Here is a 22,383-nt window from a genome sequence, read left to right as displayed (position 1 = left end):
CCGACGCCAGCCGCCCGCCTTACACGTGTGCCAGACAATGCGCTCGCGCATGGGCGGGGGTGGCAATTGAGGACACACTGATCCGTCCATTGATGGATCACTCTTTTCGTGACATGGGCGTTACTGGTGATCACGTCGATGCAGGAAAATGTTCCGTCTCGTGGACACGTCAGATAATTTCACAGCATGCGGACGGCAGAGCCGGATTAAGGGGGGGGTCCCGGGGATACGTACCCCGGGCCCCCCTTTCCAAAAGGGCCCCCTGCCACACCACAGATCGGATCTTTCTTCAATCCGATCTGCGGTGCAGCGCTCACGAGCCCCGGCTCCCCGCTGCCCTGTCCCTCCTCCTCCTTCAGTACAGCGTGCGGCCAGTGACTACTTATCTCCTCCCTCTCTCTCCCCCCGAGCGCCCCTGCTCGGGGGGCAGGGCTTCGTGGAATGACGCGTTTGCGTCGTGACGTCACGACGCAAACGCGTCATTCCGCGAAGCCCCGCCCCCCGAGCAGGAGCGCTCGGGGGGAGAGAGAGGGAGGAGAGGAGATAAGCATCGAAGGAGGAGGCGGCCGGCGCGAGGGACGTGAGTCAGCGGGACCCGAAGAGCGGGAAGATGTAAGTATTTTTTTTTCTCTCTTTCTCTTCCTCCCTTCCTCCCCCCCACTTGACACCTGCCTGCCGCACTATGTAAAATGGGGATACCTTCCGCACTGTGTAAAATGGGGATACCTGCCGCACTGTGTAAAATGGGGATACCTGCTGCACTGTGTAAAATGGGGGCATCTGCCGCACTGTGTAAAATGGGGATACCTTCCGCACTGTGTAAAATGGGGATACCTGCCGCACTGCGTAAAATGGGGATACCTGCCGCACTGTGTAAAATGGGGACACCTGCCTGCGTACTGTGTAAAATGGGGACACCTGCCTGCGTACTGTGTAAAATGGGGACACCTGCCTCACTGTGTAAAATGGGGACACCTGCCGCACTGTGTAAAATGGGGACACCTGCCGCACTGTGTAAAATGGGGACACCTGCCGCACTGTGTAAAATGGGGACACCTGCCGCACTGTGTAAAATGGGGACACCTGCCTGCGTACTGTGTAAAATGGGGACACCTGCCGCACTGTGTAAAATGGGGACACCTGCCGCACTGTGTAAAATGGGGACACCTGCCGCACTGTGTAAAATGGGGACACCTGCCGCACTGTGTAAAATGGGGACACCTGCCTGCGTACTGTGTAAAATGGGGACACCTGCCTGCGTACTGTGTAAAATGGGGATATCTGCCTGCGTACTGTGTAAAATGGGGATATCTGCCTGCGTACTGTGTAAAATGGGGATATCTGCCTGCGTACTGTGTAAAATGGGAACACCTGCCTGCGTACTGTGTAACATGGGGACACTTGCCTGGTGTAATGTGTAAAAAGGGGACTTTTTTATTTTTATTTTTCCCCCCTGTGGTAGGTGTGATGATATCAGACGAGGCCACGCCCACTTTAATGAGACCACGCCCATTTTAATCAGGCCACACACCCTTGTCGGGAGCGCGCGCGCATGCTTTTTCTTTTTCTGGCTATATGGGGGGGGGGGGGGGGGGGGCACGCAATTTTTTTTTATAGCAAGGGGGGGGGGGGCGCATTTTGAAATCTCGCACTGGGAGCCAAATTGTCTAGAAACGGCCCTGCGTGCGGCGCACTAATGACGGAGCCGCAGGCTTGCTGTGCCGGACAGCAATTGGACAACTGAGCCGTCGCTCAGCTGCACTGACTACAGCTCTAAGAAGGGTGCTCTAACAGCTGTAGTCAGGGCAGCTGAGCGACGGCTCAGCTGTCCAATTGCTGTCCGGCTCAGCAAGCCTGCGGCTCAGTCATTGGCGTGCCGCACGCTAAACTGAAGGAGGAGGGATTCTTAGATAAATTATTTATATATATATATATATATATATATATATATATGGAAAACAAGAATTAATATTGCGCCACTTGTGATATACACAGATATGCTAAAAGACAGGTTTTTTTTGGCAATGTCGGACACTCCCCTCTATATCTTAATGGGGCGTCAAGCTGGTTCCTTCAAATAGAATCAGGGGGGGTGAATCCCTGGATAAAATTTGTTGAAAGCGGGGGAAATGAAGGATATAGCGACCTAGGTGTCAATATAAAAGGTATATAGTTGCCAAATAGATGTAAAATAGATATTTATTCACATGAATATTACAGGATAGATGTAAAATAATTAAAAGAAAAACATTCTAAAAAATGGGACAATAATAAAACACAATATGAACTAAAAGCACTTAGATGAATTAAAACTACAATAAAAGTAAATAAGAGCAAGTATAAGAATTTCTTTCTTATCTTAGTTTGAGGTAGGTGTATGTTCCCAACGCGTTTCGTCTATTGAGACTTCTTCAAAGGGTGAGGGTACAATGAACCTGTGAGACTATTTATAGCTGTTATAGCATGGTGGGAGGATCATATTCTAGCAGGGAGTCATGTGATGCAATTAAATATATAATGCAGTTGGTACATGTTTAAATACAATATAAACACAATATAAACATTAGCAGTCAATTAGGGATCCGAAATAAGGGAAAACGAGTGATTCTGATCGTTTTTTGCATGGTTAAAACATGAGAAATGTCCGTTTTTGTTGTAATTGCGGCACTTCCGCCACACTTCCGGGGACGGAGGTCGCGACACGTCATTTCCGCCCCACTTCCGCTATCGTCTGCGCATGCGCCCGCGGCGCTGCGACGTCATTCTTTCAGTTCACTTGGTAGCTCTGGGTATTGAGGATTGAGGAGTATTCTTTAAAAAACGTCCTCTCCCGGCGGCCATATTTGATGAGATTTTAGTTATTCAGTAAAGGTATTCTTGGCCATTTTCTAGTGGATTATCTGGGCCAGCATCCGTCAGGTTGTCATGGGGATCGTTCCATATAGAAGAAAACCGGAGAAAGTAGTATCAGAAATAGTGTTCAAATCGTAGATTATATCTTCCACAGTACAATGATTTATATTAATGGACTGGTGCAAGTGATGTTTTTAACAGTATTTTAATAAAGTGCTGGTGCATTAATTATGCTATATTTATATAGATGGCTCTAGATAATTGTGCACAGGAGTTAAAGTGACAGTGTTAATAAAGTGTACAGCAGTATTCTAATAAATATAATAAATAGACATTAAATATAAATAAAAAAATATATATAAATATAAATAATAAAAATAGTGATAAATAATTGTATGTATATATATATATATACATATACATATATATATGTATGTAGAGTGTTTTACCTTTCTCAGGCCTCTATGAGTTACTATTTCGTACAGTACCTGATCTTCCCAGTTGGTCTCCCTTACTGGTACTGATCGGGCCCAACGCTGCTTGGCTTCCAAGATCAGGCGTGTTTGGGCATTTCCAGCGTGGTATGACTGTAACTTCGTATGTGCCTTATGGATAAACACTCTACTAAAGTTATTTATCAACGGAATTAAATGTGCCTATGGGATGAGGGTGGTGGAGGATGGGTGGGGTGGAGGGATGGGGGGGGGGTGGGGGGGGTGGGGGTGTGATGGGGGGGTTGTGGGGTTTTGGGAAGGATAGGATAGGGAACCTTAGGGGGGTGGGATTACTGTATAAATGAAGGTTCTAATCACATGGATGAGAGATAATAACGTATTTTACAGGAATGGTGCAATTTCATAGTTGTCGTTGAATCCTTTTGGTTGTAGTGTTTGAAGTTGGAATATCCAGAACATCTCTCTGCGTGATAATTTATTGGCAAGGTCTCCTCCTCTCTCCCCCAGTTTAACCAGTTCAATAGCTTTAAAAGTTAGAGCTTCTGGGTTAGAGTTGTGTGTTGTAAGAAAATGTTGGGAGACAGCGTGAGATTCCACTTTGTTCTTAATATTTCTTACGTGCTCCTGTATCCTTAGTTTCAGGGGTCTCTTGGTTTTTCCTATGTATTGTTTACCACAGTCACATTCTAGAAGGTATATGACCGACTGGGTATTGCAGTTCATATATTCCTTAATCCTGTATTCTTTTTTCTTCTCCATGTCCATAAAAGTTCTCCTATTAGGGTGTAGATATCGACATACATTACATCGCCCACATTTATATGAGCCCTTGCATTTGGGCCAAGTGTGGTCCTTGTCTTGGTCATTCCTCAACATGCTTGGGGCTATAATATCCTTCAAGTTTCTTGATTTTTTAAAAACTATCTCAGGCTGGGGAGGGAGGATTTCCTTGAGGATGGGATCCATGAGCAATATCCGCCAATGGTTCCTGAAAGACTCTCTGATGGATTTTTCGTGTCGGTTATAAGTAGTTATGAAAGCCGTAGAGTCTTTCTTGGTTTCTCTTGTTTTATATTCCAGCAGTTGTGGTCTCTCAACCAGGTTAGTTCTGGTGATGGCTTTCTTTATAATTGTGTCCGGGTATTTCTTCTGCTTGAATCTGTCGGTATACAGTTCCAATTGTGTCTGACAGTCCTCTGGATTGCTGCAATTTCTTTTAATTCTACTAAATTGGGAAAGAGGAATATTGTTCTTCCAGCTTCTCAGATGATTACTTTTGTAGTGGAGGTAGCTGTTGGTGTCCACATGTTTAATGTAATTCTTAGTGGTAATTTTTCCATTTTCCCCTGTGAGAATCAAATCCAGAAACTCAATATGTTCTTTATTCACATTGGATGTAAATACCAGATTCATGTCATTAGTACAAATGTGTTTAAAAAATTGATTAAAAAGATCCATGTCACCATCCCAGATTATCAGAATGTCATCTATATATCTTCGATAAAAGATTAAATGGTTCTTAAAATCCTGGTGGTCATATATAAAAACTTTTTCCCAACATCCCATAAAAAGATTAGCGAAACTCGGCGCAAAAATAGTGCCCATTGCGGTGCCGCACAGCTGTAGATAAAACTGATCCAGGAATTTAAAATAATTGTGTTGAAGAATAAAACGCATGATGTCACAAATAAAATTTTTATGTTCAGTTGTAAGTGTGTCATCTTTATCCAGGTAGTCTTTACAGGCTGTAATTCCCTTGTTGTGGTCGATACATGTATATAAAGATTGTACGTCTATTGTTATCCACATGTACGAGTCCTTCCATTCTATATCCTTCAGAAGACCCAGTACTGATGTGGTATCCTTGAGGTACGATGGAAGGTTCTTTACATAAGTTTTTAAAAAGACATCAGCGTATTCGGATAAATTAGAGGTAAGTGAGTCTATACCCGCCACTATCGGTCTTCCTGGCGGGTTTTCCAAATCTTTATGAATTTTTGGCGAAAAGTAGAAGATGGGGGTAGTGGGGTCCGACCTCAATAAAAACTGATATTCATCTTTGGTAATAGTCCCTGTTCTAAAACCATGTAATAAAATTGTCCTTAGTTCTTCAATGTAGTCATCCTTCGGATCCTTTGGGAGTTTTTTATATGATTTTTCATCTGATAAAAGTCTTTCAGCTTCTGCGACATATTTTATCCGATCCATGATGACCAGCCCCCCCCCTTTGTCAGCTTGTTTTATTACAATGCCTTTGTTCTTCTGTAAGTTCTTTAGGGCCTCACTTTCTCTGTTGGTAAGATTCTTCTCTTTGATTGTTTCCTGGTCAGTGTCACACAGGTCCTTTTTTACTAGTTCGTAAAACATACTTATATTACTACCTTTAGATTCTAAAGGGTAGAACTTCGAGATTGGTTTTAGGCCTGATTTGGAGCGGCTTTCATAATTCGCTATAACAGCATCCTCTTTTCTTAGAAAATGTCTTTTCAATGTTAGTTTTCTGACATATTTATTTAGGTCTATGAACGTGTTAAATTTGTTCAGGCCTTCTGTGGGTGCGAATGATAATCCTTTCTCTAAGATCGATACTTCTGGTTCCGTTAGTACATGTTGGGAAAGGTTGAATATACCCTTATCTTTTGGATTTGTTGTTAGATTGTTCTTTTTTTGTTTTCCCTCCCTCCTGCCTCCTCGAGATCCTCTTCTTCTGTAAGTCTTCTTTTGAGGGGCGATGCATGATGTATGTCTTCTCTCATTGGATTCTTTAGGTTGTACTTTGGTCTTGCTCCTGTTCTTTTGGATAAAAAATCCTGATCACTGCTTGAGCCATGTCGTTGTAGTGCAGAGAATCTATTAGATGTTTTTGTACTGCTGTTTGGAGTATTTCTATTTTGTGTTGTATTAGTTCTTGAAGTGACAGTTTTCCAATCTCCTCTGTCCATCCTTTGGTTTGGCTGTTTATTGGAGTTGAATCTGCTCCAATTCTTCACCTTCCCTTGTTCATAGTCGTTCTTGTCCCTTTGGAACTTTTTTTCCTTTCCTTTAATCACCTCCTCCTCTATGTGCTCCATTTTCTTGTTCAAAACTGATTCGTTGATTTTGTAGTCCTCCTTGTCTTTAAAAGGTTCAAGATCCCTCTCTTTCAATTTAATGTCAGTCTCTAGAGATGAGAGGGATTGTTTCTTTTCGTCAATTAGGAGTTTCATTAAGTTTATAGAACATGTGTGTAATATTTTGTCCCATTTTTCCATGAATGTTCCCTCTTGGTTGCCAAATGTGGGTTGTTTGCGTAGTCTAAGGCCCCTTGGTATTCTATCCATAGATATATAGTGCTCAAGGCCTTTGATATCCCACCATGTTTTGACTTCTTTTGTAAGAAGTCTTTCAATGCCCCAAAATAAGTCATCTAAATTCGCAGATTGGGTTGGTTCATTAACTATAGTACTTTCATTAAATATCTTTTGGCACCAAACATTTCTCTTACTAGTACGGTCTGTGTTTCTCCACATTCTGTAGGGTGTGACCCTCCACCAGGCCGCAATAAAAAAATTTCACCGGGAATAGTTTGGAAAACAAGAATTAATATTGCGCCACTTGTGATATACACAGATATGCTAAAAGACAGGTTTTTTTTGGCAATGTCGGACACTCCCCTCTATATCTTAATGGGGCGTCAAGCTGGTTCCTTCAAATAGAATCAGGGGGGGTGAATCCCTGGATAAAATTTGTTGAAAGCGGGGGAAATGAAGGATATAGCGACCTAGGTGTCAATATAAAAGGTATATAGTTGCCAAATAGATGTAAAATAGATATTTATTCACATGAATATTACAGGATAGATGTAAAATAATTAAAAGAAAAACATTCTAAAAAATGGGACAATAATAAAACACAATATGAACTAAAAGCACTTAGATGAATTAAAACTACAATAAAAGTAAATAAGAGCAAGTATAAGAATTTCTTTCTTATCTTAGTTTGAGGTAGGTGTATGTTCCCAACGCGTTTCGTCTATTGAGACTTCTTCAAAGGGTGAGGGTACAATGAACCTGTGAGACTATTTATAGCTGTTATAGCATGGTGGGAGGATCATATTCTAGCAGGGAGTCATGTGATGCAATTAAATATATAATGCAGTTGGTACATGTTTAAATACAATATAAACACAATATAAACATTAGCAGTCAATTAGGGATCCGAAATAAGGGAAAACGAGTGATTCTGATCGTTTTTTGCATGGTTAAAACATGAGAAATGTCCGTTTTTGTTGTAATTGCGGCAGTGTCCGACATTGCCAAAAAAAACCTGTCTTTTAGCATATCTGTGTATATCACAAGTGGCGCAATATTAATTCTTGTTTTCCAAACTATTCCCGGTGAAATTTTTTTATTGCGGCCTGGTGGAGGGTCACACCCTACAGAATGTGGAGAAACACAGACCGTACTAGTAAGAGAAATGTTTGGTGCCAAAAGATATTTAATGAAAGTACTATAGTTAATGAACCAACCCAATCTGCGAATTTAGATGACTTATTTTGGGGCATTGAAAGACTTCTTACAAAAGAAGTCAAAACATGGTGGGATATCAAAGGCCTTGAGCACTATATATCTATGGATAGAATACCAAGGGGCCTTAGACTACTCAAACAACCCACATTTGGCAACCAAGAGGGAACATTCATGGAAAAATGGGACAAAATATTACACACATGTTCTATAAACTTAATGAAACTCCTAATTGACGAAAAGAAACAATCCCTCTCATCTCTAGAGACTGACATTAAATTGAAAGAGAGGGATCTTGAACCTTTTAAAGACAAGGAGGACTACAAAATCAACGAATCAGTTTTGAACAAGAAAATGGAGCACATAGAGGAGGAGGTGATTAAAGGAAAGGAAAAAAAGTTCCAAAGGGACAAGAACGACTATGAACAAGGGAAGGTGAAGAATTGGAGCAGATTCAACTCCAATAAACAGCCAAACCAAAGGATGGACAGAGGAGATTGGAAAACTGTCACTTCAAGAACTAATACAACACAAAATAGAAATACTCCAAACAGCAGTACAAAAACATCTAATAGATTCTCTGCACTACAACGACATGGCTCAAGCAGTGATCAGGATTTTTTATCCAAAAGAACAGGAGCAAGACCAAAGTACAACCTAAAGAATCCAATGAGAGAAGACATACATCATGCATCGCCCCTCAAAAGAAGACTTACAGAAGAAGAGGATCTCGAGGAGGCAGGAGGGAGGGAAAACAAAAAAAGAACAATCTAACAACAAATCCAAAAGATAAGGGTATATTCAACCTTTCCCAACATGTACTAACGGAACCAGAAGTATCGATCTTAGAGAAAGGATTATCATTCGCACCCACAGAAGGCCTGAACAAATTTAACACGTTCATAGACCTAAATAAATATGTCAGAAAACTAACATTGAAAAGACATTTTCTAAGAAAAGAGGATGCTGTTATAGCGAATTATGAAAGCCGCTCCAAATCAGGCCTAAAACCAATCTCGAAGTTCTACCCTTTAGAATCTAAAGGTAGTAATATAAGTATGTTTTACGAACTAGTAAAAAAGGACCTGTGTGACACTGACCAGGAAACAATCAAAGAGAAGAATCTTACCAACAGAGAAAGTGAGGCCCTAAAGAACTTACAGAAGAACAAAGGCATTGTAATAAAACAAGCTGACAAAGGGGGGGGGCTGGTCATCATGGATCGGATAAAATATGTCGCAGAAGCTGAAAGACTTTTATCAGATGAAAAATCATATAAAAAACTCCCAAAGGATCCGAAGGATGACTACATTGAAGAACTAAGGACAATTTTATTACATGGTTTTAGAACAGGGACTATTACCAAAGATGAATATCAGTTTTTATTGAGGTCGGACCCCACTACCCCCATCTTCTACTTTTTGCCAAAAATTCATAAAGATTTGGAAAACCCGCCAGGAAGACCGATAGTGGCGGGTATAGACTCACTTACCTCTAATTTATCCGAATACGCTGATGTCTTTTTAAAAACTTATGTAAAGAACCTTCCATCGTACCTCAAGGATACCACATCAGTACTGGGTCTTCTGAAGGATATAGAATGGAAGGACTCGTACATGTGGATAACAATAGACGTACAATCTTTATATACATGTATCGACCACAACAAGGGAATTACAGCCTGTAAAGACTACCTGGATAAAGATGACACACTTACAACTGAACATAAAAATTTTATTTGTGACATCATGCGTTTTATTCTTCAACACAATTATTTTAAATTCCTGGATCAGTTTTATCTACAGCTGTGCGGCACCGCAATGGGCACTATTTTTGCGCCGAGTTTCGCTAATCTTTTTATGGGATGTTGGGAAAAAGTTTTTATATATGACCACCAGGATTTTAAGAACCATTTAATCTTTTATCGAAGATATATAGATGACATTCTGATAATCTGGGATGGTGACATGGATCTTTTTAATCAATTTTTTAAACACATTTGTACTAATGACATGAATCTGGTATTTACATCCAATGTGAATAAAGAACATATTGAGTTTCTGGATTTGATTCTCACAGGGGAAAATGGAAAAATTACCACTAAGAATTACATTAAACATGTGGACACCAACAGCTACCTCCACTACAAAAGTAATCATCTGAGAAGCTGGAAGAACAATATTCCTCTTTCCCAATTTAGTAGAATTAAAAGAAATTGCAGCAATCCAGAGGACTGTCAGACACAATTGGAACTGTATACCGACAGATTCAAGCAGAAGAAATACCCGGACACAATTATAAAGAAAGCCATCACCAGAACTAACCTGGTTGAGAGACCACAACTGCTGGAATATAAAACAAGAGAAACCAAGAAAGACTCTACGGCTTTCATAACTACTTATAACCGACACGAAAAATCCATCAGAGAGTCTTTCAGGAACCATTGGCGGATATTGCTCATGGATCCCATCCTCAAGGAAATCCTCCCTCCCCAGCCTGAGATAGTTTTTAAAAAATCAAGAAACTTGAAGGATATTATAGCCCCAAGCATGTTGAGGAATGACCAAGACAAGGACCACACTTGGCCCAAATGCAAGGGCTCATATAAATGTGGGCGATGTAATGTATGTCGATATCTACACCCTAATAGGAGAACTTTTATGGACATGGAGAAGAAAAAAGAATACAGGATTAAGGAATATATGAACTGCAATACCCAGTCGGTCATATACCTTCTAGAATGTGACTGTGGTAAACAATACATAGGAAAAACCAAGAGACCCCTGAAACTAAGGATACAGGAGCACGTAAGAAATATTAAGAACAAAGTGGAATCTCACGCTGTCTCCCAACATTTTCTTACAACACACAACTCTAACCCAGAAGCTCTAACTTTTAAAGCTATTGAACTGGTTAAACTGGGGGAGAGAGGAGGAGACCTTGCCAATAAATTATCACGCAGAGAGATGTTCTGGATATTCCAACTTCAAACACTACAACCAAAAGGATTCAACGACAACTATGAAATTGCACCATTCCTGTAAAATACGTTATTATCTCTCATCCATGTGATTAGAACCTTCATTTATACAGTAATCCCACCCCCCTAAGGTTCCCTATCCTATCCTTCCCAAAACCCCACAACCCCCCCATCACACCCCCACCCCCCCACCCCCCCCCCATCCCTCCACCCCACCCATCCTCCACCACCCTCATCCCATAGGCACATTTAATTCCGTTGATAAATAACTTTAGTAGAGTGTTTATCCATAAGGCACATACGAAGTTACAGTCATACCACGCTGGAAATGCACAAACACGCCTGATCTTGGAAGCCAAGCAGCGTTGGGCCCGATCAGTACCAGTAAGGGAGACCAACTGGGAAGATCAGGTACTGTACGAAATAGTAACTCATAGAGGCCTGAGAAAGGTAAAACACTCTACATACATATATATATGTATATGTATATATACAAACAAATATAGAAAACCACAGCACTCGCCACCCCAGAAGCGGGGTGCAGTGTCTGCACTCACCACTCATAGGGTGGGGTGCATGCAGCCCATGGCCACCTACCCAAATACATACAAATAGAGAATTCAGCACTCACCATAGCAAGCTCACTTGTCCTCACAACATCAGTAAATAAATGATGGGGGTTTAGTTAGTGAATTGGCCAATGCACGGAAGCCTGCATACCGCTCCACGGTACCCCACCTACATGCAAGTCCTACACTATCACAAAGCCTTAAGAATTAAAACCTGGCAACTGTATCACATAATATAACTGCAAATATGCCCACTAAGTTTAATGTATGCCTGCCACATATCTAGTGGCTTTTAAAGGCATACTAGTCACCTGACACAGCCGGTAAATTACTAAGGAGCAGCTGACACAGGTTTAGAACAATTGAGATTACACAGGGGTGCATGAAAAGGCCTGTGACCATGGTTAATAAGAGTTAACCAAAGATTAACCCCATAATATACAAACAAATATAGAAAACCACAGCACTCGCCACCCCAGAAGCGGGGTGCAGTGTCTGCACTCACCACTCATAGGGTGGGGTGCATGCAGCCCATGGCCACCTACCCAAATACATACAAATAGAGAATTCAGCACTCACCATAGCAAGCTCACTTGTCCTCACAACATCAGTAAATAAATGATGGGGGTTTAGTTAGTGAATTGGCCAATGCACGGAAGCCTGCATACCGCTCCACGGTACCCCACCTACATGCAAGTCCTACACTATCACAAAGCCTTAAGAATTAAAACCTGGCAACTGTATCACATAATATAACTGCAAATATGCCCACTAAGTTTAATGTATGCCTGCCACATATCTAGTGGCTTTTAAAGGCATACTAGTCACCTGACACAGCCGGTAAATTACTAAGGAGCAGCTGACACAGGTTTAGAACAATTGAGATTACACAGGGGTGCATGAAAAGGCCTGTGACCATGGTTAATAAGAGTTAACCAAAGATTAACCCCATAATATACAAACAAATATAGAAAACCACAGCACTCGCCACCCCAGAAGCGGGGTGCAGTGTCTGCACTCACCACTCATAGGGTGGGGTGCATGCAGCCCATGGCCACCTACCCAAATACATACAAATAGAGAATTCAGCACTCACCATAGCAAGCTCACTTGTCCTCACAACATCAGTAAATAAATGATGGGGGTTTAGTTAGTGAATTGGCCAATGCACGGAAGCCTGCATACCGCTCCACGGTACCCCACCTACATGCAAGTCCTACACTATCACAAAGCCTTAAGAATTAAAACCTGGCAACTGTATCACATAATATAACTGCAAATATGCCCACTAAGTTTAATGTATGCCTGCCACATATCTAGTGGCTTTTAAAGGCATACTAGTCACCTGACACAGCCGGTAAATTACTAAGGAGCAGCTGACACAGGTTTAGAACAATTGAGATTACACAGGGGTGCATGAAAAGGCCTGTGACCATGGTTAATAAGAGTTAACCAAAGATTAACCCCATAATATACAAACAAATATAGAAAACCACAGCACTCGCCACCCCAGAAGCGGGGTGCAGTGTCTGCACTCACCACTCATAGGGTGGGGTGCATGCAGCCCATGGCCACCTACCCAAATACATACAAATAGAGAATTCAGCACTCACCATAGCAAGCTCACTTGTCCTCACAACATCAGTAAATAAATGATGGGGGTTTAGTTAGTGAATTGGCCAATGCACGGAAGCCTGCATACCGCTCCACGGTACCCCACCTACATGCAAGTCCTACACTATCACAAAGCCTTAAGAATTAAAACCTGGCAACTGTATCACATAATATAACTGCAAATATGCCCACTAAGTTTAATGTATGCCTGCCACATATCTAGTGGCTTTTAAAGGCATACTAGTCACCTGACACAGCCGGTAAATTACTAAGGAGCAGCTGACACAGGTTTAGAACAATTGAGATTACACAGGGGTGCATGAAAAGGCCTGTGACCATGGTTAATAAGAGTTAACCAAAGATTAACCCCATAATATACAAACAAATATAGAAAACCACAGCACTCGCCACCCCAGAAGCGGGGTGCAGTGTCTGCACTCACCACTCATAGGGTGGGGTGCATGCAGCCCATGGCCACCTACCCAAATACATACAAATAGAGAATTCAGCACTCACCATAGCAAGCTCACTTGTCCTCACAACATCAGTAAATAAATGATGGGGGTTTAGTTAGTGAATTGGCCAATGCACGGAAGCCTGCATACCGCTCCACGGTACCCCACCTACATGCAAGTCCTACACTATCACAAAGCCTTAAGAATTAAAACCTGGCAACTGTATCACATAATATAACTGCAAATATGCCCACTAAGTTTAATGTATGCCTGCCACATATCTAGTGGCTTTTAAAGGCATACTAGTCACCTGACACAGCCGGTAAATTACTAAGGAGCAGCTGACACAGGTTTAGAACAATTGAGATTACACAGGGGTGCATGAAAAGGCCTGTGACCATGGTTAATAAGAGTTAACCAAAGATTAACCCCATAATATACAAACAAATATAGAAAACCACAGCACTCGCCACCCCAGAAGCGGGGTGCAGTGTCTGCACTCACCACTCATAGGGTGGGGTGCATGCAGCCCATGGCCACCTACCCAAATACATACAAATAGAGAATTCAGCACTCACCATAGCAAGCTCACTTGTCCTCACAACATCAGTAAATAAATGATGGGGGTTTAGTTAGTGAATTGGCCAATGCACGGAAGCCTGCATACCGCTCCACGGTACCCCACCTACATGCAAGTCCTACACTATCACAAAGCCTTAAGAATTAAAACCTGGCAACTGTATCACATAATATAACTGCAAATATGCCCACTAAGTTTAATGTATGCCTGCCACATATCTAGTGGCTTTTAAAGGCATACTAGTCACCTGACACAGCCGGTAAATTACTAAGGAGCAGCTGACACAGGTTTAGAACAATTGAGATTACACAGGGGTGCATGAAAAGGCCTGTGACCATGGTTAATAAGAGTTAACCAAAGATTAACCCCATAATATACAAACAAATATAGAAAACCACAGCACTCGCCACCCCAGAAGCGGGGTGCAGTGTCTGCACTCACCACTCATAGGGTGGGGTGCATGCAGCCCATGGCCACCTACCCAAATACATACAAATAGAGAATTCAGCACTCACCATAGCAAGCTCACTTGTCCTCACAACATCAGTAAATAAATGATGGGGGTTTAGTTAGTGAATTGGCCAATGCACGGAAGCCTGCATACCGCTCCACGGTACCCCACCTACATGCAAGTCCTACACTATCACAAAGCCTTAAGAATTAAAACCTGGCAACTGTATCACATGTGATACAGTTGCCAGGTTTTAATTCTTAAGGCTTTGTGATAGTGTAGGACTTGCATGTAGGTGGGGTACCGTGGAGCGGTATGCAGGCTTCCGTGCATTGGCCAATTCACTAACTATTTATTATTTACTGATGTTGTGAGGACAAGTGAGCTTGCTATGGTGAGTGCTGAATTCTCTATTTGTATGTATTTGGGTAGGTGGCCATGGGCTGCATGCACCCACCCTATGAGTGGTGAGTGCAGACACTGCACCCCGCTTCTGGGGTGGCGAGTGCTGTGGTTTTCTATATTTGTTTGTATATTATGGGGTTAATCTTTGGTTAACTCTTATTAACCATGGTCACAGGCCTTTTCATGCACCCCTGTGTAATCTCAATTGTTCTAACCTGTGTCAGCTGCTCCTTAGTAATTTACCGGCTGTGTCAGGTGACTAGTATGCCTTTAAAAGCCACTAGATATGTGGCAGGCATACATTAAACTTAGTGGGCATATTTGCAGTTATATTATGTGATACAGTTGCCAGGTTTTAATTCTTAAGGCTTTGTGATAGTGTAGGACTTGCATGTAGGTGGGGTACCGTGGAGCGGTATGCAGGCTTCCGTGCATTGGCCAATTCACTAACTAAACCCCCATCATTTATTTACTGATGTTGTGAGGACAAGTGAGCTTGCTATGGTGAGTGCTGAATTCTCTATTTGTATGTATTTGGGTAGGTGGCCATGGGCTGCATGCACCCCACCCTATGAGTGGTGAGTGCAGACACTGCACCCCGCTTCTGGGGTGGCGAGTGCTGTGGTTTTCTATATTTGTTTGTATATTATGGGGTTAATCTTTGGTTAACTCTTATTAACCATGGTCACAGGCCTTTCATGCACCCCTGTGTAATCTCAATTGTTCTAAACCTGTGTCAGCTGCTCCTTAGTAATTTACCGGCTGTGTCAGGTGACTAGTATGCCTTTAAAAGCCACTAGATATGTGGCAGGCATACATTAAACTTAGTGGGCATATTTGCAGTTATATTATGTGATACAGTTGCCAGGTTTTAATTCTTAAGGCTTTGTGATAGTGTAGGACTTGCATGTAGGTGGGGTACCGTGGAGCGGTATGCAGGCTTCCGTGCATTGGCCAATTCACTAACTAAACCCCCATCATTTATTTACTGATGTTGTGAGGACAAGTGAGCTTGCTATGGTGAGTGCTGAATTCTCTATTTGTATGTATTTGGGTAGGTGGCCATGGGCTGCATGCACCCCACCCTATGAGTGGTGAGTGCAGACACTGCACCCCGCTTCTGGGGTGGCGAGTGCTGTGGTTTTCTATATTTGTTTGTATATTATGGGGTTAATCTTTGGTTAACTCTTATTAACCATGGTCACAGGCCTTTTCATGCACCCCTGTGTAATCTCAATTGTTCTAAACCTGTGTCAGCTGCTCCTTAGTAATTTACCGGCTGTGTCAGGTGACTAGTATGCCTTTAAAAGCCACTAGATATGTGGCAGGCATACATTAAACTTAGTGGGCATATTTGCAGTTATATTATGTGATACAGTTGCCAGGTTTTAATTCTTAAGGCTTTGTGATAGTGTAGGACTTGCATGTAGGTGGGGTACCGTGGAGCGGTATGCAGGCTTCCGTGCATTGGCCAATTCACTAACTAAACCCCCATCATTTATTTACTGATGTTGTGAGGACAAGTGAGCTTGCTATGGTGAGTGCTGAATTCTCTATTTGTATATATGTATATATATATATATACATACAATTATTTATCACTATTTTTATTATTTATATTTATATATATTTTTTTATTTATATTTAATGTCTATTTATTATATTTATTAGAATACTGCTGTACACTTTATTAACACTGTCACTTTAACTCCTGTGCACAATTATCTAGAGCCATCTATATAAATATAGCATAATTAATGCACCAGCACTTTATTAAAATACTGTTAAAAACATCACTTGCACCAGTCCATTAATATAAATCATTGTACTGTGGAAGATATAATCTACGATTTGAACACTATTTCTGATACTACTTTCTCCGGTTTTCTTCTATATGGAACGATCCCCATGACAACCTGACGGATGCTGGCCCAGATAATCCACTAGAAAATGGCCAAGAATACCTTTACTGAATAACTAAAATCTCATCAAATATGGCCGCCGGGAGAGGACGTTTTTTAAAGAATACTCCTCAATCCTCAATACCCAGAGCTACCAAGTGAACTGAAAGAATGACGTCGCAGCGCCGCGGGCGCATGCGCAGACGATAGCGGAAGTGGGGCGGAAATGACGTGTCGCGACCTCCGTCCCCGGAAGTGTGGCGGAAGTGCCGCAATTACAACAAAAACGGACATTTCTCATGTTTTAACCATGCAAAAAACGATCAGAATCACTCGTTTTCCCTTATTTCGGATCCCTAATTGACTGCTAATGTTTATATTGTGTTTATATTGTATTTAAACATGTACCAACTGCATTATATATTTAATTGCATCACATGACTCCCTGCTAGAATATGATCCTCCCACCATGCTATAACAGCTATAAATAGTCTCACAGGTTCATTGTACCCTCACCCTTTGAAGAAGTCTCAATAGACGAAACGCGTTGGGAACATACACCTACCTCAAACTAAGATAAGAAAGAAATTCTTATACTTGCTCTTATTTACTTTTATTGTAGTTTTAATTCATCTAAGTGCTTTTAGTTCATATTGTGTTTTATTATTGTCCCATTTTTTAGAATGTTTTTCTTTTAATTATTTTACATCTATCCTGTAATATTCATGTGAATAAATATCTATTTTACATCTATTTGGCAACTATATACCTTTTATATTGACACCTAGGTCGCTATATCCTTCATTTCCCCCGCTTTCAACAAATTTTATCCAGGGATTCACCCCCCCTGATTCTATTTGAAGGAACCAGCTTGACGCCCCATTAAGATATAGAGGGGAGTGTCCGACATTGCCAAAAAAAACCTGTCTTTTAGCATATCTGTGTATATCACAAGTGGCGCAATATTAATTCTTGTTTTCCAAACTATTCCCGGTGAAATTTTTTTATTGCGGCCTGGTGGAGGGTCACACCCTACAGAATGTGGAGAAACACAGACCGTACTAGTAAGAGAAATGTTTGGTGCCAAAAGATATTTAATGAAAGTACTATAGTTAATGAACCAACCCAATCTGCGAATTTAGATGACTTATTTTGGGGCATTGAAAGACTTCTTACAAAAGAAGTCAAAACATGGTGGGATATCAAAGGCCTTGAGCACTATATATCTATGGATAGAATACCAAGGGGCCTTAGACTACTCAAACAACCCACATTTGGCAACCAAGAGGGAACATTCATGGAAAAATGGGACAAAATATTACACACATGTTCTATAAACTTAATGAAACTCCTAATTGACGAAAAGAAACAATCCCTCTCATCTCTAGAGACTGACATTAAATTGAAAGAGAGGGATCTTGAACCTTTTAAAGACAAGGAGGACTACAAAATCAACGAATCAGTTTTGAACAAGAAAATGGAGCACATAGAGGAGGAGGTGATTAAAGGAAAGGAAAAAAAGTTCCAAAGGGACAAGAACGACTATGAACAAGGGAAGGTGAAGAATTGGAGCAGATTCAACTCCAATAAACAGCCAAACCAAAGGATGGACAGAGGAGATTGGAAAACTGTCACTTCAAGAACTAATACAACACAAAATAGAAATACTCCAAACAGCAGTACAAAAACATCTAATAGATTCTCTGCACTACAACGACATGGCTCAAGCAGTGATCAGGATTTTTTATCCAAAAGAACAGGAGCAAGACCAAAGTACAACCTAAAGAATCCAATGAGAGAAGACATACATCATGCATCGCCCCTCAAAAGAAGACTTACAGAAGAAGAGGATCTCGAGGAGGCAGGAGGGAGGGAAAACAAAAAAAGAACAATCTAACAACAAATCCAAAAGATAAGGGTATATTCAACCTTTCCCAACATGTACTAACGGAACCAGAAGTATCGATCTTAGAGAAAGGATTATCATTCGCACCCACAGAAGGCCTGAACAAATTTAACACGTTCATAGACCTAAATAAATATGTCAGAAAACTAACATTGAAAAGACATTTTCTAAGAAAAGAGGATGCTGTTATAGCGAATTATGAAAGCCGCTCCAAATCAGGCCTAAAACCAATCTCGAAGTTCTACCCTTTAGAATCTAAAGGTAGTAATATAAGTATGTTTTACGAACTAGTAAAAAAGGACCTGTGTGACACTGACCAGGAAACAATCAAAGAGAAGAATCTTACCAACAGAGAAAGTGAGGCCCTAAAGAACTTACAGAAGAACAAAGGCATTGTAATAAAACAAGCTGACAAAGGGGGGGGGCTGGTCATCATGGATCGGATAAAATATGTCGCAGAAGCTGAAAGACTTTTATCAGATGAAAAATCATATAAAAAACTCCCAAAGGATCCGAAGGATGACTACATTGAAGAACTAAGGACAATTTTATTACATGGTTTTAGAACAGGGACTATTACCAAAGATGAATATCAGTTTTTATTGAGGTCGGACCCCACTACCCCCATCTTCTACTTTTTGCCAAAAATTCATAAAGATTTGGAAAACCCGCCAGGAAGACCGATAGTGGCGGGTATAGACTCACTTACCTCTAATTTATCCGAATACGCTGATGTCTTTTTAAAAACTTATGTAAAGAACCTTCCATCGTACCTCAAGGATACCACATCAGTACTGGGTCTTCTGAAGGATATAGAATGGAAGGACTCGTACATGTGGATAACAATAGACGTACAATCTTTATATACATGTATCGACCACAACAAGGGAATTACAGCCTGTAAAGACTACCTGGATAAAGATGACACACTTACAACTGAACATAAAAATTTTATTTGTGACATCATGCGTTTTATTCTTCAACACAATTATTTTAAATTCCTGGATCAGTTTTATCTACAGCTGTGCGGCACCGCAATGGGCACTATTTTTGCGCCGAGTTTCGCTAATCTTTTTATGGGATGTTGGGAAAAAGTTTTTATATATGACCACCAGGATTTTAAGAACCATTTAATCTTTTATCGAAGATATATAGATGACATTCTGATAATCTGGGATGGTGACATGGATCTTTTTAATCAATTTTTTAAACACATTTGTACTAATGACATGAATCTGGTATTTACATCCAATGTGAATAAAGAACATATTGAGTTTCTGGATTTGATTCTCACAGGGGAAAATGGAAAAATTACCACTAAGAATTACATTAAACATGTGGACACCAACAGCTACCTCCACTACAAAAGTAATCATCTGAGAAGCTGGAAGAACAATATTCCTCTTTCCCAATTTAGTAGAATTAAAAGAAATTGCAGCAATCCAGAGGACTGTCAGACACAATTGGAACTGTATACCGACAGATTCAAGCAGAAGAAATACCCGGACACAATTATAAAGAAAGCCATCACCAGAACTAACCTGGTTGAGAGACCACAACTGCTGGAATATAAAACAAGAGAAACCAAGAAAGACTCTACGGCTTTCATAACTACTTATAACCGACACGAAAAATCCATCAGAGAGTCTTTCAGGAACCATTGGCGGATATTGCTCATGGATCCCATCCTCAAGGAAATCCTCCCTCCCCAGCCTGAGATAGTTTTTAAAAAATCAAGAAACTTGAAGGATATTATAGCCCCAAGCATGTTGAGGAATGACCAAGACAAGGACCACACTTGGCCCAAATGCAAGGGCTCATATAAATGTGGGCGATGTAATGTATGTCGATATCTACACCCTAATAGGAGAACTTTTATGGACATGGAGAAGAAAAAAGAATACAGGATTAAGGAATATATGAACTGCAATACCCAGTCGGTCATATACCTTCTAGAATGTGACTGTGGTAAACAATACATAGGAAAAACCAAGAGACCCCTGAAACTAAGGATACAGGAGCACGTAAGAAATATTAAGAACAAAGTGGAATCTCACGCTGTCTCCCAACATTTTCTTACAACACACAACTCTAACCCAGAAGCTCTAACTTTTAAAGCTATTGAACTGGTTAAACTGGGGGAGAGAGGAGGAGACCTTGCCAATAAATTATCACGCAGAGAGATGTTCTGGATATTCCAACTTCAAACACTACAACCAAAAGGATTCAACGACAACTATGAAATTGCACCATTCCTGTAAAATACGTTATTATCTCTCATCCATGTGATTAGAACCTTCATTTATACAGTAATCCCACCCCCCTAAGGTTCCCTATCCTATCCTTCCCAAAACCCCACAACCCCCCCATCACACCCCCACCCCCCCACCCCCCCCCCCATCCCTCCACCCCACCCATCCTCCACCACCCTCATCCCATAGGCACATTTAATTCCGTTGATAAATAACTTTAGTAGAGTGTTTATCCATAAGGCACATACGAAGTTACAGTTATACCACGCTGGAAATGCCCAAACACGCCTGATCTTGGAAGCCAAGCAGCGTTGGGCCCGATCAGTACCAGTAAGGGAGACCAACTGGGAAGATCAGGTACTGTACGAAATAGTAACTCATAGAGGCCTGAGAAAGGTAAAACACTCTACATACATATATATATGTATATGTATATATATATATATACATACAATTATTTATCACTATTTTTATTATTTATATTTATATATATTTTTTTATTTATATTTAATGTCTATTTATTATATTTATTAGAATACTGCTGTACACTTTATTAACACTGTCACTTTAACTCCTGTGCACAATTATCTAGAGCCATCTATATAAATATAGCATAATTAATGCACCAGCACTTTATTAAAATACTGTTAAAAACATCACTTGCACCAGTCCATTAATATAAATCATTGTACTGTGGAAGATATAATCTACGATTTGAACACTATTTCTGATACTACTTTCTCCGGTTTTCTTCTATATGGAACGATCCCCATGACAACCTGACGGATGCTGGCCCAGATAATCCACTAGAAAATGGCCAAGAATACCTTTACTGAATAACTAAAATCTCATCAAATATGGCCGCCGGGAGAGGACGTTTTTTAAAGAATACTCCTCAATCCTCAATACCCAGAGCTACCAAGTGAACTGAAAGAATGACGTCGCAGCGCCGCGGGCGCATGCGCAGACGATAGCGGAAGTGGGGCGGAAATGACGTGTCGCGACCTCCGTCCCCGGAAGTGTGGCGGAAGTGCCGCAATTACAACAAAAACGGACATTTCTCATGTTTTAACCATGCAAAAAACGATCAGAATCACTCGTTTTCCCTTATTTCGGATCCCTAATTGACTGCTAATGTTTATATTGTGTTTATATTGTATTTAAACATGTACCAACTGCATTATATATTTAATTGCATCACATGACTCCCTGCTAGAATATGATCCTCCCACCATGCTATAACAGCTATAAATAGTCTCACAGGTTCATTGTACCCTCACCCTTTGAAGAAGTCTCAATAGACGAAACGCGTTGGGAACATACACCTACCTCAAACTAAGATAAGAAAGAAATTCTTATACTTGCTCTTATTTACTTTTATTGTAGTTTTAATTCATCTAAGTGCTTTTAGTTCATATTGTGTTTTATTATTGTCCCATTTTTTAGAATGTTTTTCT

The 22,383-nt window shown here is 40.8% G+C and overlaps 3 pseudogenes; 2 read left to right on the top strand and 1 right to left on the bottom strand.

Annotated features, from left to right (window-relative positions):
* Positions 1 to 3,329: 3,329 nt before the first annotated feature.
* Positions 3,330 to 3,448, bottom strand: LOC134971340 (5S ribosomal RNA; annotated as a pseudogene).
* A 7,649-nt stretch (positions 3,449 to 11,097) lies between these two features.
* LOC134971495 (5S ribosomal RNA) lies at positions 11,098 to 11,216 on the top strand (annotated as a pseudogene).
* A 9,960-nt stretch (positions 11,217 to 21,176) lies between these two features.
* On the top strand, positions 21,177 to 21,295 carry LOC134971409 (5S ribosomal RNA; annotated as a pseudogene).
* The last annotated feature ends 1,088 nt before the right edge of the window (positions 21,296 to 22,383 follow it).

The sequence above is a fragment of the Pseudophryne corroboree genome, chromosome 11, assembly GCF_028390025.1.
Source record: "Pseudophryne corroboree isolate aPseCor3 chromosome 11, aPseCor3.hap2, whole genome shotgun sequence".
Lineage (NCBI taxonomy): Eukaryota > Metazoa > Chordata > Amphibia > Anura > Myobatrachidae > Pseudophryne > Pseudophryne corroboree.
Note: the sequence above shows the minus strand (reverse complement) of the source record. Positions and strands in the feature narration are given on the sequence as shown.